The 26,182-nt window shown below is 38.9% G+C and overlaps 2 pseudogenes; one reads left to right on the top strand and one right to left on the bottom strand.

Annotated features, from left to right (window-relative positions):
• Positions 1 to 598: 598 nt before the first annotated feature.
• Positions 599 to 20,365, top strand: LOC130743980 (uncharacterized; annotated as a pseudogene).
• A 4,049-nt stretch (positions 20,366 to 24,414) lies between these two features.
• On the bottom strand, positions 24,415 to 25,930 carry LOC130743979 (probable pectinesterase/pectinesterase inhibitor 7; annotated as a pseudogene).
• Positions 25,931 to 26,182: the final 252 nt, after the last annotated feature.

Below are 26,182 nucleotides of genomic sequence, written 5' to 3'. Positions count from 1 at the left end.
TAAATAATAAAAACAATTTCACCTTTACTTTCTAGTGTTCCAATCCTTTCAGCAAAGCTTTTCTTCTCCAAGAAGCTCTTCCACCAGACTTGTGGCTGTGTGCAGTGTGTTGAAAGCTTGAGAAGTTGAGTTGCATTTAATTTTTGTTGGTAAGTATTTTAAATTTCTAATCATTTAAGCCTATTTCTTTATGATTGTATCCCTTAGTGCCTTTGCTCACGAGTTTCAGAATTTTGCTGGGTTGAAATTAATCATTGAAATTAATCATTGTTTGGCTTTGGTGGGTCGTCTAAATTAATGCATAAATAGTGGGGTTTATGACTTTGTTTTTTGGGCTGGTTACTATCTAAGTATCTATCTATTAGATGCATAAACAATGTGTATGTATGTGTAATGTGTTGGTTGATTTGATTAATATTTGTTTCATTGTTTGTGAGAACAAATGGTTGAGGAAAAGTGGTTTTGCCATTTCTTTACTCTGTTTTTATACTAGACAAATGGTTGAGGAAAAGTGGTTGTGCCATTTAATTTCAGATTCATAACTTTAGGAGAAGTGGTTTTAATTATGTTTATGTTGGTTTAACTCTAGGCTCTATCAATGGAAAAAATTTACAAAAGAAAATCAACATCGGATTCGGAGCAATTGTCTTCTCAATCTCAAGCTCTTGAAAAAACTTCGGGTCCATCCACAAAAAAATGATTTTTGGAATTTGATTCAGAACAACTTCCTAATGATTCTGGTTTAAGGCCAAGAATTTCATGTTATCACCCACATGATAGAGATGAAATTAGAAGATATTATCTACAAAAGGATCCTTGTCAACCAAAAGAGATTAGTTTTCCACAAAGACAATTTGGAAGTGCACTTCGTAGGTTCAACCTTGATTGGTATTTAAAATATGGAAATTGGTTAGAATATGGTCAAAAAGAAGATACGATATTTTGTTTGTGTTGTTATTTTATGAGATCTGATGTTGAAGAACATAAAGGTAGTGGGAATACATTTATAACCGAAGGTTTTACAAATTGGAAGAAGAGTGATAGGTTTCAAAATCATGTTGGAGGCACAAATAGTCCTCACTATCAAGCTTGGAAAAATTGTGAAGCTCTAATGAAACAAGCACAACACATTGATGTTGCTTTGTGTAAACTGTCTCATCAAATTAAGGAAGACTTCCGAGTTCATTTGACTGCTGTAATTGATTGCATTTGATTTTTACTGCGCCAAGGGTTAGCTTTTCGTGGTAATGATGAGTCGGTGTATTCAAGTAATAAGGGAAATTTTCTTGAGCTTCTAGATTTTTTTTCCAACCACAATGACACTATTGCTCAAGTTTTGAAGAATGCTCCTAAAAATCTCAAACTAATTTCTCCTAGTATACAAAATGATATTGTTAGAGCCGCTGCTAATGAGACTACTAGAGCTAAACTTGATGATTTGTGAGATAATTTATTTGCTATTTTGGTTTCTGAATCTCGAGATATCTCAGTTAAGGAACAAATGGTTGTGGCTTTGCGTTATGTGAATAATAAAGGACAAGTTATAGAGCGTATTCTTGGTCTTGTTCATGTTTCTAACACTAATGGTTTATCATTCAAGTTGGCTTTGAATTCATTGTTTGCAAAATATGGGTTAAGCTTGTCAAGATTACGTGGACAAGGATATGATGGAGCAAGTAATATGTGTAAGATCAAGTTTTGATCGAGTAGTACAACTCTATGTTTTGATGATTACAAGTTAACATTTTAGTATGAACAATTATGGTACTCTAACGTGTTTTTCTGAGTGTGCTATTTACAGGCTCTGACCTCAATTTAATCTCACACCAATCACAAGCACTGTGCTTAAAGAGTGACCCAAGCAACGCTTTCGCAACATCTATGTTCACTCTGAACAGTAGAAACGCTTCAGAAGATCTGAAGCCATACAAGCTCTGATATGGACTCAGTCACTTGAAGTTCTGAAGATCCAGACGTTCTGACAACCCAGACACTCTGAAGGTTCAGATGGTCTGATGGTGTAGAAGACTCTGAAGATCTAGAAGCTGAAAAGTGGAAACTTTGATGTCCAGAAGCAAGATGACTCTGAAGACCATGTACTTCCCTCTGAGTTCAGAATCAGAAGATACAACGGTCAGAGGATCTCTGCTTCCCTCTGACTCTGATCAACGAGCTTCACAAGTTCCAACATGAAGCATTCCCCTGATCAGAAGTCTACTAGGTTTAAAGGTCAAGTCACTATCCAAGTACAAAAGCAAATGTACTATCCTGACGACCTACCTACCATTCTCAGCCACAGCAGAAGCTGGAATTTCCAGAACTTCCCTCCAACGATAGCATTCCCATGCAGCGTCAAACCCTAATCCTTGGAGTATAAATAAAGGCTGAAGATTGAAAGATGCGGTTGGAAGTATCTCACACGCGCAAGCTATATTCAAACCTTCTAAGCATTCTTTCATCTGAATTCATTGTGTTTACTATTAGCTTTTCAGAAGCAAATTCTTTGTAAACATTCTTTCTTAAACAGTTTTTTAGTTACCTTTAGGAGATCAAGTTTGATCGGATCCTAGAGAAGACTAAGAGAGTGAGTCTTAGTGTGAGCTAAGTCAGTGTATTGTTAGTCACTTGTAGGTTTCAAGTGCAGTTGTAACATTTACCTGAATGGTGGATTGCCTTCATTCTAAGAAGGAAGAAATCACCTTAACGGGTGGACTGGATTAGCTTGAGTGATTCATCAAGTGAACCAGGATAAAATCCTTGTGTGCTTTTCTTTCTCTTATCTTAAGCATTTTGTTCTCGAAAGATTTGTTAAAATCTTTAAGGTGGAAGTTTTATTCTGAAAACGTTATTCAAACCCCCCCTTTCTACCGTTTTTTCATACCTTTAATTGGTATCAGAGCGCAAGTTCTGATTACCACACCTAACAGTGTTCAGTGATCCGGGCCGGTGTGAAAAACAATGGCTACAACCAGTGAAACGCAAAAAGATGGTTACAATGCAAAGCCTCCCATGTTCGACGGTCAAAGGTTTGAATATTGGAAAGATAGACTTGAAAGTTTCTTTCTGGGTTTCGATGCAGATCTCTGGGATATATTGTGGATGGCTATGAGCGTCCAGTTGATGCAGAAGGCAAGAAGATCCCAAGGTCAGAGATGACTGCAGATCAAAAGAAGCTTTACTCACAACATCACAAAGCTAGAGCAATTCTTCTAAGTGCTATTTCTTATGAAGAGTACCAGAAGATTACAGATCGTGAGTTTGCTAAGGGCATCTTTGAATCCCTGAAGATGTCTCATGAAGGAAACAAGAAAGTCAAAGAATCAAAGGCGTTGTCCTTGATCCAGAAGTATGAGTCCTTCATCATGGAACCAAACGAGTCTATTGAAGAAATGTTCTCCAGATTTCAGTTGCTTGTAGCTGGAATACGACCTCTCAACAAGAGCTACACAACAAAAGATCACGTCATAAGGGTCATCATAAGTCTTCCTGAAAGCTGGATGCCCTTGGTGACTTCAATAGAGCTTACGAGAGATGTTGAGCGTATGAGTTTAGAAGAACTCATCAGCATACTGAAGTGTCATGAGCTGAAGCGCTCAGAGATGCAAGATCTGAGGAAGAAGTCAATAGCCTTGAAATCCAAATTTGAGAAGGCTAAAGCTGAGAAGTCAAAAGCTCTCCAAGCTGAAGCAGAAGAATCTGAAGAAGCATCAGAAGATTCTGATGAAGATGAGTTGACTCTGATCTCTAGAAGACTCAACCGCATCTGGAAGCACAAGCAAAGCAAGTACAGAGGCTCTGGAAAGGCCAAAGGAAAGTCTGAATCCTCAGGCCAGAAGAAGTCATCAATCAAGGAAGTCACATGTTTTGAGTGCAAGGAATCAGGGCACTACAAAAGTGATTGTCCGAAGTTGAAGAAGGACAAGAGGCCAAAGAAGCACTTCAAGACCAAGAAAAGTCTGATGGTGACTTTTGACGAATCAGAATCAGAGGATGTTGACTCTGATGGTGAAGTCCAAGGACTCATGGCTATTGTCAAAGACAAAGGAGCAGAGTCAAAGTATGTTGTTGACTCTGACTCAGAATCAGAAGGAGATCCTAACTCAAACGATGAAAATGAGGTATTCGCTTCTTTCTCAACCTCTGAACTGAAACATGCTTTGTCTGATATCATGGATAAGTATAACTCTTTATTGTCTAAGCATAAAAGTTGAAAAAGGACTTATCTGCTGCTTCTAAGACTCCTTCTGAACATGATAAAATCATTTCTGATTTGAAAAATGATAACCATGCTTTAGTGAATTCTAACTCTGTGCTTAAGAATCAAATTGCTAAGAAGAAGTTATTGCCTGCGATGCCTCTGATAGTAAGCATGAATCTAAGTATGAAAAATCTTTTCAAAGATTCCTGGCTAAAAGCGTAGACAGAAGCTTAATGGCTTCAATGATCTATGACGTAAGCAGAAATGGAATGCATGGCATCGGCTATTCTAAACCAATTAGAAATGAGCCTTTTATGCCTAAAGCTAAATCTTTGTATGAATGCTTTGTTCCCTCTGGTACTATATTACCTGATCCTTTACCTGCTGAAGTTGCTAAACCCCCTCTCAAAAAGGGATCTTTCTCCATGTCTAAATATCATGCAAAAATTCCTTTACATTACCATGTTGAGAAACCCAAGGTGATCAGAACCTTTGGGGTAACTAACAAGAGAGGACCCAGAAAGTGGGTACCTAAGGATAAGATTATCTATGTTGCAGATATCCTTGATAGCTCCACTGAAACACCAATCATGGTATCTAGACAGTGGATGCTCGCGTCACATGACGGGAGAAAGGAGTATGTTCCAAGAGCTAAAACTTAAGCCTGGAGGCGAAGTTGGCTTTGCCACAATTTTTGGTACTGGTACTATTTGTGTAGATAATTGTCCATGCATTTACAATGTTTTATTGGTAGACGGCTTAACTCATAACTTATTGTCTATAAGCCAATTAGCTGACAAGGGTTATGATGTTATCTTCAATCAAAAGTCCTGCCGGGCTGTAAGTCAGATCGATGGCTCTGTTCTGTTTAACAGCAAGAGGAAGAACAACATTTATAAGATCAGATTATCTGAGTTGGAGGCTCAGAATGTGAAATGCCTTCTGTCTGTTAATGAAGAGCAATGGGTATGGCATAGACGGTTAAGGCATGCCAGTATGAGAAAGATTTCTCAGCTGAGCAAGCAAAACCTTGTCAGGGACTTACCCACTCTGAAGTTCTCTTCAGACGCTCTTTGAGAAGCATGTCAGAAAGGCAAATTCACAAAAGTCCCTTTCAAGGCAAAGAATGTTGTCTCAACCTCAAGGCCGTTGGAACTTCTGCATATCGACCTGTTTGGACCAGTGAAAACTGAGTCTATAGGAGGCAAGAGATATGGGATGGTCATTGTTGACGACTATAGCCGCTGGACATGGGTAAAATTTCTAACCCGCAAGGATGAGTCTCATGCTGTGTTCTCTACCTTCATAGCCCAAGTGCAAAACGAGAAGGCTTGTAGGATTGTGCGTGTCAGAAGTGACCATGGTGGAGAGTTTGAGAATGACAAGTTTGAGAGTCTGTTTGATTCCTATGGAATTGCACATGATTTCTTTTGTCTCAGAACTCCTCAACAAAATGGTGTTGTTGAGAGGAAGAACAGAACTCTTCAGGAGATGGCTAGAACCATGCTCCAAGAAACTGGCATGGCTAAGCACTTTTGGGCAGAGGCAGTAAACACATCGTGTTACATTCAGAACAGAATCTCTGTGAGACCAATTCTGAATAAGACTCCCTATGAATTGTGGAAGAATATAAAACCCAACATTTCTTACTTTCATCCTTTTGGTTGTGTTTGTTATGTTCTTAATACTAAGGATAGATTGCATAAGTTTGATGCTAAATCGTCTAAATGTCTATTACTTGGTTACTCTGAGAGATCTAAAGGTTTTAGATTTTATAATACTGATGCTAAAACAATTGAAGAATCTATTCATGTTAGATTTGACGATAAGTTTGACTCTGACCAGTCAAAGCTAGTTGAGAAATTTGCAGATTTAAGTATAAGTGTTTCTGACAAAGGCAAAGCTCCAGAGGAAGCTGAGCCAGAGGAAGATGAACCAGAAGAAGCTGGTCCCTCTGATTCACAATCTCGGAAGAAGAGCAGAATCACTGCGGCTCATCCTAAGGAATTGATTTTGGGCAACAAAGATGAACCAGTCAGAACCAGATCAGCCTTCAGACACTCTGAAGAGACCCTGCTTAGTCTGAAAGGATTGGTATCCTTAATTGAACCCAAATCAATTGATGAAGCTCTTCAGGACAAGGACTGGATTCTGGCTATGGAAGAAGAATTGAATCAATTTTCCAAGAATGATGTTTGGAGCCTAGTGAAGAAGCCTCAAAGTGTCCATGTAATTGGAACCAAATGGGTGTTCAGAAACAAGTTGAATGAGAAAGGTGATGTAGTCAGAAACAAGGCAAGGCTAGTTGCTCAAGGCTACAGTCAGCAGGAAGGAATAGACTACACTGAAACATTTGCTCCAGTAGCAAGACTAGAAGCAATCAGACTACTGATCTCCTTCTCAGTGAATCACAACATAATTCTACATCAGATAGATGTTAAGAGTGCCTTCCTAAATGGATACATATCGGAGGAAGTCTATGTTCATCAACCCCCAGGTTTTGAGATTGAGAAGAACCCAGACCATGTCTTCAAGCTGAAGAAATCTCTTTATGGTCTGAAGCAAGCTCCCAGAGCATGGTATGAGAGACTCAGCTCATTCCTTCTGGAAAATGAGTTTGTAAGGGGTAAAATAGATACAACTCTCTTTTGCAAAAATTACAAAGATGATATCTTAATTGTGCAAATTTATGTTGATGATATTATATTTGGTTCTGCTAATCAATCTCTATGCAAACAATTTTCTGAGATGATGCAAGCTGAATTTGAGATGAGTTTGATGGGAGAACTCAAGTACTTTCTGGGAATACAAGTTGATCAAACACCAGAAACATATATCCATCAGAGCAAGTACACTAAAGAACTTCTGAAGAAGTTCAATATGCTGGAATCTACACTTGCCAAGACTCCAATGCATCCTACATGCATTCTGGAGAAAGAAGATGCAAGTGGTAAAGTTTGTCAGAAGCTTTATCGTGGTATGATAGGATCACTTCTATACTTAACTGCATCTAGGCCAGATATATTGTTTAGTGTTCATTTATGTGCTCGTTTCCAATCAGATCCAAGGGAAACCCACTTAACTGCTGTTAAGAGGATCCTAAGATATCTGAAAGGTACCACTAACCTTGGCTTGATGTATAAGAAAACATCAGAGTATAAGCTTTCAGGTTATTGTGATGCTGATTATGCTGGAGATAGAACAGAGAGAAAAAGCACTTCTGGAAATTGTCAATTTCTGGGAAGCAACTTAGTCTCATGGGCAAGCAAGAGGCAATCAACCATTGCACTATCTACTGCAGAGGCAGAATATATCTCAGCAGCAATATGCAGCACTCAGATGCTCTGGATGAAACATCAGTTGGAGGATTATCAAATCCTTGAGAGCAATATCCCAATCTATTGTGATAACACTGCTGCAATTTCATTGAGTAAGAATCCTATCTTACATTCAAGGGCAAAGCACATTGAGGTAAAGTATCATTTTATTAGAGACTATGTACAGAAGGGCGTACTTCTTCTGAAGTTTGTTGATACTGACCATCAATGGGCAGATATCTTTACAAAGCCCTTAGCAGAGGATAGATTTAATTTCATTCTGAAAAATCTGAATATGGACTTTTGTCCAGCATGAAGATGGATCAGAACCTCTGACTATGATACTTCTTTATCAGAAGATGTCTAGTTCAGAAGGTAACTCTATCAGAGTTTAAGTACCCATTGATGCTGACTCTGAAGCTGAGACAGTAAACGTGTGTCAGTATCTCTGATACATAGTTCCTTGTGCCCGTGCTGACAGTTTGTCGTAATGAGTGTTGATGTGCTTCTCTCCTGCGTGTGATATGTGTATTAACTGTTACTATGATGTCTTTAATTTTTAACCGTTGATTTTAATTTGCTTTTTGATCAACAACGGTTATTTTCAAAAACCCACTATACACACACGTTCTCCTACACTTACGGTTTTACCTTCTCTCTCTTCAGTTTTTCAAATCCTTATCCCCACGATCTCTCTCTTTCTCTATTCATCCTTCTTCCTTTCTACCCAAAACCTTCAACCGCCTTCAAGATGGTTAGACCCAATCGAGGAGAAACTGCAGATGCAACCAGATTTCCTACTATGGTAGTAGGCCAAGCTACAGGTCAATCGGGTCCTGAAACTCAAGGCCAAGCTCAAGCTCAAGAGAAGATGATTCCAATTGCAGAACGGGGTTGTGCCGTTCACTGTGTTTTTGCTCCGGAAGAACTCCAGGTGCTTGCTGAATGGAGATTCGACCTGGATAATATAGCTGCTAATGGGTATGATCTTCGTCCTGAAGTTCATGTTCAAGGCTGGGAAGAATACTTCAACAGGCTTCGAGGTCCAATCTATGACAAATTGGTTAAGGAATTCTGGAAACATGCCGACTGTGATGACACACAAGTGGTTTCTTACATTGCTGGTAGAAGAATAATCATCACTGAGAAGTCTATTGTTGATCTTCTGGGTGCACACACTGGAACTGGGTATAGATTCCAACTGACGGAATCAAAGTTGAAACCCAGAACAAAGGAAGAAACCAACAAGGCTCTTTACACCAACTACAAACCTGGCAAGAGCGACTACAAAGTAGTGGATCTTCATCCCAAGCTGAGGATATGGCACAAGATTCTGCTTCACTGCATCAACCAGAGGCCAAAGGGAAGCTCTCCTGATTACATCAACTTCTGTCAGAAGGCGATGTTGTTCTTCATTTAGGATCATAGGAAGATCTGCCTTCCTTTCTTCCTGTTCTCTTACCTGAAAGAGTGTATCAGGAAATCCAGAACCACTGCGTCCATCAAGTCTGCTATCAAATACATCCCTTTTGGGAGACTGCTTTCAGACCTCTTCATTGAGAGCAAATTCATAGAAGATCTGATCAAGGCAGGATGCACAGAGGATCTGTCGACAATTGTTAGTGATGTCTTCACATCCACATCTTTGAAGAAGATGGGATTGATCAAGAAAAAGGTTGCCCCTGCTCATGAAGATACTTCTGATGAAGTAAGACAAAGAAGGGTGCCTCTGAATGATTACCCTTTGTGGTCTCAAGCAAATAATCCAAATGCAATCCTGTGTTACATTGATGATCTGAGGCAACAAGGGCATGAGATAGATGTGGACGAGTTCTTCAGAAAATTGCCACCAGCTACAGAGTTTGACTCTCCACCCAAGAAGAAAGCTAAGAGAAAAATGGTCTTGGAGGAATCCTCTGAAGAGTCTGATGATCAGAAGAAAAAGAAAAAGGCTGACAAATCCAAGAGGAAGCACGAGGAACCCACCAAACCAGATGCTCCATCTGATGGTGATGATGGTGATGCTCCTCCTCCTAAGAAGAAAAAGAAGCAAGTTAGAATTGTGGAGAAGCCAACTCGTGTGGAACCTACTGCTCAAGTAATCAGAATGGAGACTTCTGCCAGAGTTACTCGGTCTGTCGTGCGATCATCAAGTAAGTCTGCTGTTACTGAATCTGATGATGATTTAAATTCACTTGATGCAGTCCTCATCTCTACACTCCTTAACCGCACTGCCACCCAACTCACTCCTATCCCAGAGTCTAAACCAGCTGACCAACCCACTTCTCCACCAAATTCACCTAGATCTTCATTTTTCCAACCTTCCCAACAAGAAGCACCTCTTTGGAACATGCTTCAGACTCCTAGACCCTCTGAACCAACCTCACCCATAACCATTCAATACAACCCACTAACCTCTGAACCCATTATTCTCGAACAACCACAACCTGAACCCAGACCTTCTGATCACTCTGTCCCCAGAGCTTCAGAACGTCCTGTTCGCAGAACAACTGATACAGATTCCTCAACTCCCTATACTTCTGTATCTTTTCCTACCAATGTTGCTGACTCCTCACCTTCAAACAACTCTGAATCTAATCGCAAATTTATTCAAATTGCGAAAGAGAAAGAGTCTGTCATTCCAGAGTACTACCTCACAGTACCTAGCCCTAGGAGATACCCTGGACCTAGACCAGAACGTCTAGTTGACCCAGATCATCCTATCCAGGCTGACCCTTTACATGAAGCAGACCCTTTAGCTCAACAAGTTCAACCAGACCAAGTTCAACAAGAACCCATTCAACCAGAACCAGAAAACTCAGTGTCTAACCACTCTTTGGTTAGATCACCACACCCTCAGGTTGAAACCTCTGAACCAAACCTTGAGACCCACACTTCAAATGTCCAAACTTTAGATGTTGGTTCCCCTCAAGGTGCCTCTGAGGCAAATAGCAGCAACCACCCCACCTCTCCTGAAACCAATCTCTCCATTGTTCCCTACACCTACCTCAAGCCAAACTCTCTTCTTGAGTGCGTCAGTGTCTTTAATCATGAAGCATCACTGATGATTCGCAATGTGCAAGGTCACACTGACCTTAGTGAGAGCTCTGACTCTGTTGCTGAAGAATGGAATCGTCTGAGTAATTGGTTAGTTGCTCAAGTTCCTGTTATGATGAGTCATCTCACTGCAGAAAGGGATCAGAGGATTGAGGCTGCAAGTCAGCGGTTTAACAGAAGAGTTGCTATGCATGAACAACAGCAAAGAACTAAGTTACTTGAAGCTGTTGAAGAAGCAAGAAGAAAGAAAGAACAAGCAGAAGAAGCTGCACGTCAAGAGGCTGCACAAGTTGAAAATGCAAGATTAGAAGCTGAGAGACTACAAGCTGAAGCTGAAGCTCTTAGATGTCAAGCCTTTGCACCAGTGCCGTTCACTCATGCTGATTCTGATTCCACTCAAGCTCCTCACTCTGCTCAGAATGTTCCCTCTACCTCTACACAGCCAAATTCTTCCAGACTTGACATCATGGAACAATGTCTCAATTCTCATGAGATTCTGCTGATGGAAATGAATCGAGCTCTTAAAGAACTTCTGCGTCGCTCTGACAAGCCCTAGTTTTTAGGATTTCTTTCGTTTTTCTTTCTTAACTTTATTTTCCTTTTTATTTAAGATATTTGCTATATTTTGCTTACTCGTTGTTTCTCATTGCATTTATATATATGACTTTGTGTTTGCAATTTTTTTTTCTTTATTCATGTTAATTCATAATCATTACATCATACATTCTTTCCTAAATCTAGAATGGAGGATCCTTCCTCATTCTTCTGCACTCCCGGCGTTGCTCTGCTCTTTCCTTCTCCAGCCGATCAAGCGTATACTCTATGTTGCCAAGATTGATGCTCAGCTCGGTCTTCTCCAGACTATCTTCTATAGTTTTGAGTCCTCTTTCCACTGACTCCTTCTCTTCCAGAAAATTCAGTTCTAGCTGGCTGAGCTCTTGAATTTCCTCCACGAAGCCAAGGAACTCTTTCAGATCTTTCTCCAGCTCTGGATCAAGATCCTCTTCAAGCAGTGTCTTCGTCAGCTCTTGTATCATTCGTGTACCATCAGGGTGCCGTATGTTAAGGAACATGTCTTCCTCGAAGGCTTTCCTTCTGAGCTCTTCCAGTGCAACCATGTATGAAGCCTTATCTTTTTATGGTATTAATCTTGTTGTGAAGCTTACCCTCTTCTTACTCGCTTTATATAAGCTTCGCTCTCTCCTTGGAAGTTATTACTCCTACAGTTTCTCGAGGTTAAGTCCTTGGTAACTGAAGCTTTTCTTTACTCCCGTGGCCGGTGGTAAACGTTCTTCTTTTCCATTAACTCCCTTCTTTAATTCGCTTAACTCTCATTCATGCATCGTTTATTTCTCCATCGTTTTTAAACTTAGACCTTCTCTAAGGGGGAGTACCTTGTACTTCAAGCTAAGTTTTTCACACCCCATACTTTTTGCTTATGACAAAAAGGGGGAGTACACCCAGTTGTTGATGTGCGATTTATTTTTTTCTTTTGGAGAATTTAAGAGTTCCACCTTTATGACCATAGATGTGTCACTGGGCAAATACAAGGAATACATTTCACTTCTTCTGAAGTGATTTTATTTGACTCTGATACCCTTATTGTTGACTCTGAATACTTATGCGCTCTGATTTTTTTTTTATTTCATCTATGTCATGCGCCTTCACTCTGAACTCTTATATTATTTAGCTCAGAATCTAGACATTTCTAACGTTTTCATTAAGTCTTAGATTCAGGGGGAGCTATGCTCAGAATCAAGCTGTGACTTGGATTCAGAATGAGCAAAATAAACTATTCACATCAGGATAAGTCTAATTTTATATCTCTAAACTCTGAGTGAATTCAGTTTATTGTTTAAGAATTGTTCATCAAAATACTTGGTTTTGTCATCATCAAAAAGGGGGAGATTGTAAGATCAAGTTTTGATCGAGTAGTACAACTCTATGTTTTGATGATTACAAGTTAACATTTTAGTATGAACAATTATGGTACTCTAACGTGTTTTTCTAAGTGTGCTATTTACAGGCTCTGACCTCAATTTAATCTCACACCAATCAGAAGCACTGTGCTTAAAGAGTGACCCAAGCAACGCTTTCGCAACATCTATGTTCACTCTGAACAGTAGAAACGCTTCAGAAGATCTGAAGCCATATATAAGGCCCAAGTTTTTAAGCTTATGCTAAGTGAATAAATTTCTTATTCACGATTAGGGTTGATGTAATGTGAAGGGAAACCTGAACAAAAGTTCATTAAATAAAATATATTTATGAAGGAGAAAGTTCAGGAAAAGTTCAAGGATTGCATTATGATCGATAAAAGTTATAGCACGATCGTTATACGCTTGACCTAGGTCAGAAACCCAAGTATATAGCTAATTTTCACTTTTAGGCACGATGGGAGTTAATTCCAAAAATCTTCAGAGAAATGTTAGAACTTCTCTTCTTCCATATATCACAATCGTTTCGAGGCGAAACTCTAGGATCTACGAACGTCCGATTCCAATCATCGGAAGTTTGCCGAAACCGAAACCCTGGTATTTCAAAACCCTAGAATTTCTCGACAATGAAGACTTTATCTATTCAGAGCTTCAAATGAATATTCTACACGCGTACACCCATTTCTCTTGATGATTTCAATCTTTCTTCAGAAGGAAGTTTTCCATTCCGACATCCGATGCAAAAAGCAACTTATCGGGTAAAATAGTTTTATACCGACTATGCTTTAGTTGCCAAAAAATACAAGGAGACATCTTTTTAGTTTTGGAATTCTTTCGCCAAAACATATCTTAGAATTCACGGAGAATGACGCCGGAAAAATCAGATTCGCGAAACTTTCATTTTCCCGCGTTTTGCCAACCTCTATATATAGCCAAGAAAGGAAGAAAAAATCAAAAAAACTACCCATTTCCCCACCCAAACCCGCGGCCACAAAGAAGAAGAAGGAGGAGAAGATTTTCTTCATCGCTTTCTTGATCGTCGATCAATCAGTTGCTGCTTCAAGGCTTCGAGGTATAGTCGCTAATCCTTACCTCCGATCGCTTTTTCCATAGCTTTTCTGTAGACTTTTTTGAGCTGATAGTTTTGAGGTTTTTGCAAAACTATCCTGAATATTTCATTTCTGATTCTAAACCTCTTCCTTATGTGCCCAAGATCACTTCTGCCGGGTTAGATTTTCCGTTATGTCGCCGGAATTCCGCCGGAATCAATTTTAGCCTAAAATACCCATTTTTGGAGTTTTTGAAGTAAAGCTTCAACCTTTAGGCTGAAAACTATCGCCTTAGCTTAGTGCTAGTAGGATTAGTTGTCATAAACGTCATTGGTGACATCCCTGTCAAATTTTATTTTTGGGATTTCAGTTTTGAAAATTCTAAGTTAAAAATCATGACCAAAATACCCCTGCGACAGTTTTTGATCCGATAATTTTTCCGAGTTCAGAATACCCTTAGTTACGGCTAATGATAGCATAGGAACCAAGTTTGATCGAAGAAAAATCGAGTCTCCTAATTACCTAAAGTGGCCGAGCCTATAGGGGGAGGAGGAGGAAAATTTCCTTTTCCGAAAACTTGTCTTTCGCGCTAGATTATCGTACCTTAGAGTATAGATTACTTCGGGTAACCTTAGTAAGTATTGATAGCATAGTTTCCGATAGATTTTGATTGATTTCTGTGGTTTTGTTCTAAAAGGTGCTTTTGAAGAGTTTCCCGAGGAACAAGGCTTTGCTTGCGAGGAAGCGTTAGACGATCATTCTGGAGAACCTACAGGTGAGGGCTTCTCACTGAATCTCTAGTTAATGCTTAGGGTCGATGCTTTCGACATTGTTTACTGTTTATGCACTGGATTGTGTGTGATTGGAAAATGTTTTCTGAGGCTTCGGCTGACAATGTAGATGATGCATCTACTGAATGTTTTTGATGAGTGAATTACATGCTAAGTGCTAATTGGGTAATTTAGGATGTGTGGTGCATGCCTTATATGCTAAGTGCTATGTGGTTATTGCTTAATGTAATGATATATGACATGTTGATTGGTTGTGCTGAGTTATTTATACTTATGCAATGAGATCTGAGATCTTGAATGGTGAGAATAGCGGGCAGGTCATGCCGATTTTATTTTGAGAGTTTTAAGGAAGTTTGATAGGACGAATGAGATTCGGACCTTGTTATGATGTGTATGGATCGAGACATTCTCTGGAGTCATTTGGGGATTTGGAGATCCTGAGAACTTATAGGATTTGCGATAATACTAAAAAGGATAGTATTTTGTAAAGAAAACTCATAAGACATTAAACAACCTCTAAATCTTCAATTAATGATAATAAACTCGAAAGGAAGCTTCGGATGCAAATCTTAGTCTTTGGAAAACGAGAAGTGTCGTCGGATCCAATCGTTGAGGAAGCTGAGAAGTGTGAGTATGTTGATGCTCTTGTGCTGTTGGAGCAGCTATGCGTTGTTGGGCTATCCTGGGGATAAGTCCGGGAAACCGTTAGTTTTCCGAGAGTGTAATACTCTGTGCTCGTTGAGCAGTTGTGACCATCGGATTGAGATGAGTCGGATGATTTGGAGATCATCATGAGTTACCATGTTGTTGTGAAGAAATGTCTTTTGTCGCAGAATCGACTTTACCTTAGGGTAAGCTTTTAGAGACTTTAATTTACCTAGAACACGTGGCGACGTGTCGAGTGAGATTCGGAGACGTTGTTTGTCTAATCATCCTGCATTCATGCAACATTAATGAGGTATTAACACAGGACGTACTCTGGACCTCGTCGGATTCCAAAATGGTCATAAGACCCGGATTTCCGTGTAAGAGCGTCTGTAGACGTCTCTTGTAGCAAACCGAAATGGCAGACCTACGGGTTACGGCTGATCTGACTACCGATGTCGTTGGAGTAAGAGGCACGCAGGCCGAAATGGTCCCACCGTGGCTGGTGCTAGGGCTGATCCGTTGATGTCCATCCGTTCCGGATTGCATATTGGTTGACTGGGTTAACCTGCATATCATTTCATGCAACATGCATACTGACTTAGTTGATGAGTGTGTGTGATACTTGTTAATTCTATTTGAGGCATGTTAACTGTGATTTACTGTCGTTTATGTTCATTGTGAAATATGCAACCCTAGGATGTTATCCCTAGCTATAAGCCTAAGTGGCTATTCTATTATCTGTATCTATCGATGCTATTATTTATATAATTCTTTGGAGTTGACCCTCGCGTCTTCTGTGTGTGCTTTGGCGGACAAACGCCCTTTGTCAGATGTCCATGGCGGACTAGATCATGATGGTTCACCCTTCGGGGGAAACTAGAGTTGAGATGCTGGAACAGGAGCGCATCGCGGTAGCGAGAGGAGGACGGATGGTGTACATAGACTAGGTCGTTCTGGATTCTGGTTCAGACGACGATCATGCTAGCACGTAGGACTGAGTGTTAGTGTGAGCTCCTCGGGATGGGATTAGTGTAGGAGTAGAGTCTTAGCTCTGAACATCATTTGTTTTCTTTGGGAACAGGGTAGTTTCCCGCCGATAGCTTTTTGTGTGGTTTCCTTACGGGAATCACAGAGAGTTGGTTGGACTTAGGAGGTCTTGTTTCAGGCCGATGGGCCCGCTCATTCTCAGTTTTGAGGGATGGTGTTGCGGACACCTCACCCTTTTCTTTTGGTTTGTATATATTGCCTACGGGCGTTACACTTTTCTTTCCGTCACTGGAGGTTACTCGTGACGAGGTTGTCACTTACAGCGGGGGCTGTTATATATATTGTATATTAGTTTTATTGCTTTTCGCATTTGGGTATTATTTAATTCAGTCTTGTCTTAGTTATTATCGGAAAAAAAAATATCCACGTTTTTCCGCATTAAGTTTACTTTTGGTTACTAAAGTGACGCCACCGAAATCGGGGTGTTACACCATACAAGCTCTGATATGGACTCAGTCACTTGAAGTTCTGAAGATCCAAACGTTCTGACAACCTAGACACTCTGAAGGTTCAGATGGTCTGATGGTGTAGAAGACTCTGAAGATCCAGAAGCTGAAAAGTGGAAACTCTGATGTCCAGAAGCAAGATGACTCTGAAGACCATGTACTTCCCTTTGAGTTCAGAATCAGAAGATACAACGGTCAGAGGATCTCTGCTTCCCACTGACTCTGATCAACGAGCTTCAAAGGTTCCTACATGAAGCATTCCCCTGATCAGAAGTCTACTAGGGTTAAAGGTCAAGTCACTATCCAAGTACAAAAGCAAATGTACAATCCTGACGACCTACCTAACATTCTCAGCCACAGCAGAAGCTGGAATTTCCAGAACTGCCCTCCAACGGTAGCATTCCCATGCAACGTCAATCCCTAATCCTTGGAGTATAAATAGAGGCTGAAGATTGAAAGATGCGGTTGGAAGTATCTCACACGCGCAAGCTATATTCAAACCTTCTAAGCATTCTTTCATATGAATTCATTGTGTTTACTATTAGCTTTTCAGAAGCAAATTCTTTGTAAACATTCTTTCTTAAACAGTTGATTAGTTACCTTTAGGAGATCAAGTTTGATCGGATCCTAGAGAAGACTAAGAGAGTGAATCTTAGTGTGAGCTAAGTCAGTGTATTGTTAGTCACTTGTAGGTTTCAAGTGCAGTTGTAACATTTACCTGATTAGTGGATTGCCTTCATTCTAAGAAGGAAGAAATCACCTTAACGGGTGGACTGGATTAGCTTGAGTGATTCATCAAGTGAACCAGGATAAAATCCTTGTGTGCTTTTCTTTCTCTTATCTTAAGCACTTTGTTCTCGAAAGATTTGTTCAAATCTTTAAGGTGGAAGTTTTATTCTGAAAACGTTATTCAAACCCCCCCCCCCCCTTTCTACCGTTTTTTCATACCTTCAATATGCAAGGTGAATTTAATGGGCTCAAAAGTTTGATATTGAAAGAGAATAAATGTGCATTCTATATTCATTGCTTTGCTCACCAACTCCAATTGGCTCTTGTTACAGTAGCAAAAAAACATGTTGAAATTGCATTGTTTTTTAGTATAGTTGCTAATTTGTCTAATGTTTATGGAGCTTCGTGTAAGCGTTGAGATATTCTTCGTGACAAACAAGCTACTAAGGTGAAAGAATTATTGAAAAAAGGAGAAATCTCAAGTGGACGGGGCTTGAATCAAGAAATTACTATCAAGAAGGCCGGGGATACAAGATGAGGCTCACATTGTGGTACATTACTTAATACAGTTACTTTGTTCTCTTCAATGATTGATGTTCTTGAAATTGTTGAGGAAGATGGCCCAAGTTTGGACCAAAAAGGCGAAGCATGTGGTTTGTTGATTTCTATGCAATCTTTTGAATTTGTTTTTGTCTTGCACTTGATGCAACATATTTTTGGCATTAATAGTGAGTTATCTCAAGCATTACAAAGATGTGATCAAGATATTGTAAATGCTATAAAATTGGTTACGGTCTCAAAGCATAAGTTGCAAGTTATGAGAGATGATGGTTGGCATTCTTTGCTCAATGAAGTTTCGGTATTTTGTGAAAAGCACAATGTTTTCATTCCTAATATGATGGATATCTTTCAAAAACATGGAAGATCAAGGCGCAAAATGAAGAAGGTGTCTAATTTGCATCATTTTCAAGTTGAATTATTTTATCAAGTCATTGATCGACAAATTCAGGAGTTGAACAACCGTTTTACAGAAGCGAATACTGAGTTGCTTCTTTGTGTAGCTTCCTTGAGTCTAAGAGATTCATTTGTTGCATTTGATAAGGAAAAGTTGATTCGCTTGGCTCAATTCTATCCTTTAGACTTTTCTCCCATTGAGCTTTTGGCACTTGATAGTCAACTTCAAAATTATTTCATCGATATATGCTATGACAGTGCATTTTCAGAAGTAGGTGGAATTAGTGATCTTGCTACAAAACTTGTGGAGACCAAGAAGCATTTTGTATATCCATTGGTATATTTGCTATTGGAGTTGGCTTTAATACTACCAGTTGCAACTGCAACAGTTGAAAGAGTTTTCTCTGATATGCATATTATCAAGAATCGAATACGAAATCGTATGGGAGATGAATGGTTGAATGATTGCTTAGTTACTTATATAGAGAGAGGGAAATATTTGATAGTGTGGAGAATGAAAAAATTGTGCAATGTTTTCAAAATATGAAAAATCGTAGAGAACAAATATGATGTTTAGTGAGATGTTTAATAGTAATATATTATGATGTCAGTACTATAAATTTTATGTGTATATTGCCCCCACGACTTAAACTTCCTGGATCTGTCACTGCCTCCACCCATCTTCGATCATCCACACTTAATCGATATACGAATTCTGAACCGGCCTGGTTTTCTGGCCAAGCCTTCTTCTTTACCCAAACCTTCTTCTTTGTTCCCTTTGATTTGCCTTGGGGTTAGTTCTGAGTTCTCTGTTTTATGTTATCAAATCTAGCAGAAGAGGGAGACGTGGCCACCGTGACACGAATGCGTTTCTCCGCTAAGAATAAGGAGTTCATGTTCACCAAGGCAGCCATCGCATCCTGCCTGAACTTGAACCTCACGAACCCAAACTTTGATCGACGATTAGAAAACCTTATTTTCTGTACAAAAACTCCATGTATGCTGCCAAACTTGCAGAAGGCTTCCCGGACCATTGAGAGTCTGCCCCTGCTTCTTCTTTCTTTTTTTTTCCTTTCCCTTTTTTTAAATAATAATAATAAGGGAATTGTTATTCAGACCCCCCATAACTATTCAGACCCCCCAAAAATCTGGGAAATGTCAAAAATACCCTTAATGAAAAGAGAAAATTTGAAAAATACCCCTCCCTCCATCCTAACCTTCTTCCTAATGCTTTGTTCAAACCCCTCACCCCCCTCTCACCACATTCTCTTTCTTCTCAACTTCCACACCCACATTGTTGTCGGCCACCGCCTCCACCACCCACGCCACCGCCGCTGTCGTCCTCACCCAACACCATCACCAACGCCGCCTCCGCCGTCGTCATCCTCACCCGACTTCTCCTCCCTCGTTTCCGTCGTCGTCTGTGAAGGTACTGCACTAATCCCGATCTAGATTTATCGCACTTTTAATAAGCGTTAGCACCGTACTCTTTGTGTGCGTTAATGTCGCTCTCTGAAAGTGCGACAGAGACGAACACTGAGAGTGCGTTTTTTTGTTATTATTATCCCGACGCATTGTTAAACTACATCTCTGTCGCACTTATAAAGTGCGTTTGTGACGCGATTTCAAAGTGCGATTTATACAGTTCTGGCCTGTAACAGAAACAGTAAACAATTTGCAATTTTCGTTTTGCATTTCAGAATGAGTCTCCCTAAGTCATATGAAGTGGACATGCCATAAGAAAGGGTGGAAGAAAGGCAATCCCAAAGGCAATTAGCCAATGTAGAAGATTGACATGATGTGCCAATTGCAGCGGACTACACAGAACAATTTAGCACAGAAGGGTATTTTCATAACCAATGAGTGAGTTTATGTCAAATAAGTTGAATTTATATGTGATGCGTATATGTGTTAATATTCTGTAGGTTTTTGCTACACGGGATAAGCTTTTGGATTGGGCTAAGAATGTAGGAAAGCAACTAGGCTTTGTGATCATTATTAGAAGGTCTGATTGTGGGAGCAAGGGTCGTGGGAGTAAAGGCAGACAATTGGCTATTTTGGTGTGCGAGATGAGCGACAAGTACAAACAGTACAAGCCTGTGTTGATGCGGAAGGGGACAGGAACCAAGAAATGTGATTGTCCGTTCAGGCTCAAGGCGAGATACACATCAGAAGATGGTTTGTGGAGTTAACTGTAGTACGTGGAGACCACAACCATGCGCCAGCCGAGACTCTGGTTGACCATGCCTATGTCGGTCACCTTACAAGTCAAGAAAAGGATATGGTGGGTAAAATGGTTGATTTTAAAGTCAAGCCAGGTAACATGTTACTGGCATTGAAGGGTGTCAACCCTCAGAATCTGACTACCATAAGGCAAGTGTACAATGAGAGGATGGCACACATTAGGGCCAAGAGGGGACAATTGTCAGAGATGCAGCACTTGATGAGGTTGTTGGAGGAAGACAAGTACATGCACTGGTCCAGAACTGAAGAGGGTTTCACGGTGATCCGGTCCTTATTCAGGGCCCATCCAGTTTCCATCCAACTGTTCAACCAATTTTCTACTGTTGTCTTGCTTGATAGCACGTACAAGACCAACAAGTATAGGATACCATTGCTGGAGATGGTTGGTATGACATCACTTGGATTCACATACACCATCGCTTTTGGCTACATGTGCAATGAGCGTGAACCTGAAGTTACATGGGAACTTCAAAAACTAAGGGGCTTGCTACTTAGGGAGGAGGACATGCCTAAAGTCATGGTTACTGACAAAAACACTTCTTTGATGAACGCAGTTACAGCCACATTCCCTACAACAGCTCACTTGCTATGCTAATTCCATATTGCTAAGTGTGTGAAGGCAAAGTGCAAGCTCACTATCAAAGACAAGGAGATGTGGGATGATGTCGGGGACGCATGGAATAAAGTAATGTATGCCGAGTCAGCGGAGGAGTTTAATGCGAGCATGAACTTCTTACGTTCACTTGTTGGACGTCATGCATTACAGTAAGGAAATTTGGTTGCCGTTTAAGCACAAGTTTGTGAAGTATGCGATTGATCGTTATATGCACATGGGTAACACAACTACAAACAGGTACATTCTTAGACACTGACATTTCATTAAGTATGCTACATTCATTAAGTATGTATTAATGTTAATGTTATAACTTTGCACAGGGTTGAATGTGCACACGCAAAACTAAAAGCGTGCATCAAAGATAGCAAGAGTGACATGTGTGCGGCTTGGGCAGCTATACATAGGTGCACACTTCTCCAGCATACAAGGATTAATGCTGCTTTTCAGGCAAGTATCTTTATCAGAGAGCATACATTTAAGGAGAAGTTGTACGACAACCTGCGTGTGTTCGTGACCTTGTCGAATCGGGGGGGGGGGGCGCCACCTACTTCCCTCTCACCGGTCTAGTGCTACATCCGTCAGAGCACCAGATTATATGTTTACTCCTTGTCAACAACAACCACTGGGTGAAGGTACTGATCAATATTACATTTAGTATGAATTTACCTTACATTACATGAACTTTATGAGATACTTAACAATATAATTGATCATTTTGTATGCGCTTATTTCAAGTGACTTTCCTTTGCCAACGGTTAATCCACAATGGATGTATCATTGTACTATTGAATCTCGTGGTTGGCAGGTACTATACCTAGATCGCATGACCCTATTCAACGAACTCTCCCAAAAAGCAAATGTAGACATACATAAGATCGATGGAATCATAAATCTCGCTGAAGATTAGTTTCGTGATGTTGTAGTAGTCAATTTGAAAATTTTTGTATTAGTTGTAATATATCAACGATAGATTATAATGTAACATTTATGTTTCTGTTGAACTTTCTGTTTCTGTTGTGTTAAAGTTTTTGTTTCTGTTGGAGTTTCTGTTTCTGTCAAGTTTCTGCAAAATCTCGCCCTATAAAACTGCGTGACCAACGCACGTTCAGTGTGCGATGGTAACGCCTATATAAAGCGCGACGCATACTACGCACTTTGCAACGGCGCGACTAACGCAGTTCACTAGGTACGTATATGTGCCTTTCCTATGTATAGTCAGACACTAAGACATCAACTATGGCACTGCTTAATCGCACCTTGAACGTGCGCTCGCAAGTCGCAACGCATGTTCAAGGTGCGTCTACGTCGCACCATGGGTATGTGCGATAGACACGCACTACAAGGGTGCGTTCGAAATGGGCGTTTTCGGATTTCCGGTTTTTCATTGGATCTGAATAGCTGGGGGGAGGGGGGTTTGAATAAGAATTCCCTAATAATAATGGGATAAAATTGGGGTTGACATTACATCATTCAATTCATTAATTGGACGGTGTATATCTAATCTAATCTCCATGTAAAAAAAAGTATATCTAATCTAATCTAAAATATTATAACATTTTAAAGTATTTCAGAACTTCCAAATGGATAAAATGATGATGCACTTACCGTGTAAAATATTTTAACACCATCATTAATCAAATAGCTAGATTTTAAAAATGTGCCACTAAATAAATAAAAAAATAGATTTTCTGATATCATTAAAATTTGATTAATTGATTAAAAGTTTTACACCATAAGTGAATAAAAATTAAACTCATTTTAAATTTGCCACGTGACAATAACGTTATTATCCAAGAAGACAATTTTTCCACTTATTATCCATCCACAAATTTTCTTTCGATTTTCGTCATTGATTTTTGTTTACATGGGAAAAATAAACAAGAGCAATGACGTATATTAAAAGAATTTTTTGTTCATCGAAAAAAAAGTTTTTTGTTATTATTTATTTTAAATAATAATTAGTAACATAGGTGTGGAAATGAAATATAACGGGAAAAAATCCATCTCACCTCAATAAACTTCACCGAAAATTAAACATTGGATATATTTTCTTAAACGGTGGATGATTTTAAACTTTACTCTAACAATTGATTACATTTAAATTTCACTTAAAGGACCAGAAACATAATTTACCCTAAAGTAATTATGGAATATAATTTATTTTCTATATTTAATACGAATAAGAACTTTCCAGAACTTAACATTGAAAAATATTATCACTTTCGTACAAACAATATTATCCTTTAGTTTTTTTTCACACTATTAAAAATGAAAAAACTAAAGGATAATATTGTTTGTACGAAAAAAAAAACTAAAGGATAATATTGTTTGTACGAAAGTGATCAGATTCACAAAACGCAAGAAAACTTGCATCTTTTGGTTTTGATCACATCCTCACATGCATCTTTTTTAACATATTCATTTCTTCAAACATTTTAGCGTGCCACATTTTTTAACAGGAAAATATTAATAGTTAATTGTTAGTAAGTTAGAAAATCCTCTCAAATTACTCTTTCAATGAGTTTAGCGTGCCACATAATCACATCTTGCATTTCCGGGATAGATAGCATTGCTCAAAACTAAATCAAGCGGCAGAGGAGGTAACGCCCCCTGGTCAAGACTCAATAAATGGTGACACTCCCCAAAGGGGGACAAAAGAGAATGAAAACCAAAAGGAAAACTAATCGCAGCCTAAGCTAACCAATCCGCAACTGAGTTGCAAGGCCTAGAGATGGAGCCAACATGGATATCCCCATGAAATGGCATGTGATTTGCTTATGAACCATAATATATGGCATGTGATCTCTTCTTTTTATAATTTGCTTATGAACCATAATATATGGCATGTGATCTCTTCTTTTAGAAATAAAAAATCATTACATACGTATACATTAATTGGTTCAATCAATTGGCTCACAAGCTATGAAAATAAGGAAATTAAAGCAAATTTGTGAATGGAGGAATGAATATGTATTATATAGCATGTGATCTTCATATCTTGTAATTAATTTGGAATGGATAATCATGATGAGTTCATCAACATAATGGAAATTGCATGCCGTGGCTATATACCAGTTAAAAACCTACTAAATTAAAAAAAGATCAATTTAAAGTTCATTATTCATAAAGAGGTGGCTATGATAATCATAAATTGCTATATATATGCAGATCCGAGACACTTAAATTGCAGAAAAGTTTATTAATTATTCAGAAATATATACAGACCCGACACTTACGTACAATAACACATGCAAATTGCAAATGTGATTTACTGAAGACAATATAAATCTAAAAATTCATAAATTATTATATATATACAAACCCGACCTTATTATAATAACACAAATTTCATAGAAGAATTATAAATCTAGAAATTATTAATTAAGTTATAAGTCCAGGAGTGTAAGGCACTCCAGTTCGTGGCAACCATTCATTGCCTTGCAGAAAATTGGCCACGGTAAAGTGAGCTGCATCAGTAGCATTTATGACATGGTAACCAGGCCATGCCACTCTGCGGGAAGTGTTAGCCCCAGGTCCCCTGTTGCCATACTCTGCGAAGTACAACGTAGAGTATGTAGATAATGGCTTACCATCCCATTTAGACCAACCAGCTGGGTCAATTAGATTGCCCAAGAAGGATTGCATAACAATGGTTCTCGAGTAGTCCTTCCAGGGCCTTCCAAGATAGGTCTTCACACTATTAATGTGCGAAGCTAGATCATCGGCAGGTTTAATAATGCAATTGTGAATCGAAATGCCTGTGTTGGTTTTTGGCGTTGTTCTTCCCTGAGCAGCGATGACATTGAACTGATTGGGTAAAGGAAGATGCAGATATATATTGCAGTTTTGCAAAACAACCGTAGCGTCTCCAAATATGAAATCTATTGTTCCATATATGTCACACTCTCTATAGAATTGTCTATGTTCATCAACAAGGAGAGTATCTTGGTACCCTTCAAAGCTGCAACGGTAGAACGTGGACATATCTGCTCTATTTCTTAATGCAACTGCTTGTCTGTTGCTTGGCCCAGCAGTGTTTCGAAATGTGATATTAACAGCTAAAAATCCGGTTGCCATCACGTCTAAAAAAACACACGGTCAAATTTTCATATATAAATCAAAGTGCAATTGTTATTATATATTTTATTTGGTAAATATTAAATATATAAATATAGAATGAAAAGAAAAGATACAAGGTGTACCATGAGAGCAAAATATATAGCATAATTAAGTACAAATATTTAAATTGAGCTAGCTAGCTTAATACTGATTTTTATTACCGAATTTTTATTTTTATACAACGATAATGATAATTAAAAAGCTTTTCCCAAAACACGTACGTACAGATATTTCAATTGATACTAGCTTAAAGAATATATATATAGATTGCATGACTTGAAATCATTTGGTCTAATGAAAGAAAGAGGTATATAAATTGAGTAATGCATGATATGTGTACATAAAAAATACATGTGTAAGTAATATTTTTCATATAAATTGCACTTTCTTACCAAATGTTGAAGAGCTAGATGTTCCAAATCCACCACCATAGCTGTGGTTGCCAGTAATGATTGATTTGTTGATTCCCTGTCCAACCATCATGAGATACGGTTTATTGGCGGGGATCGACACATACTCTTCATACCTCTTTGATATTAATTAAGAAATAACCACTTCTTGGATTTCTGTTATTTGGTGCAGCAACCACAGCTTGGTTGATACTGGTGAAGTTTCCGCTTCCATCTTGACTAACGATTACACTGCCATTGATCAAAACAGTAGTGCCATATACATTGAGACTCTCATCATTTCCTTTTACCAAAGCTAGAAATCCAATGAAGGAAAGAAGTAGAAAGAAATATGAGAAAGTAGCCATGGAAGAAACTTTCAAATTCATTATCATGCATGAATGAATATGATGAGCAAATTAACAACATTCTATCTCCTTATATAGCCATGCATGCAGTGCTTTGTTTCATTGTTTCCAACGTGGAAGTGACATTGAGATGGTATATATTGATTAAATTTCTTGGATAAGCATATCAAGTATTTTGTCAGCTATGTTATTTTTGGTATTTTCGTGTATCCATCCTATGGAATTAATATTTAATATCATATATAGTGCATACCTGACACGGTTAAAAATTCC

The sequence above is a fragment of the Lotus japonicus genome, chromosome 3 (genome assembly GCF_012489685.1).
Source record: "Lotus japonicus ecotype B-129 chromosome 3, LjGifu_v1.2".
Classification (NCBI taxonomy): Eukaryota; Viridiplantae; Streptophyta; class Magnoliopsida; order Fabales; family Fabaceae; genus Lotus; species Lotus japonicus.
Note: the sequence above shows the minus strand (reverse complement) of the source record. Positions and strands in the feature narration are given on the sequence as shown.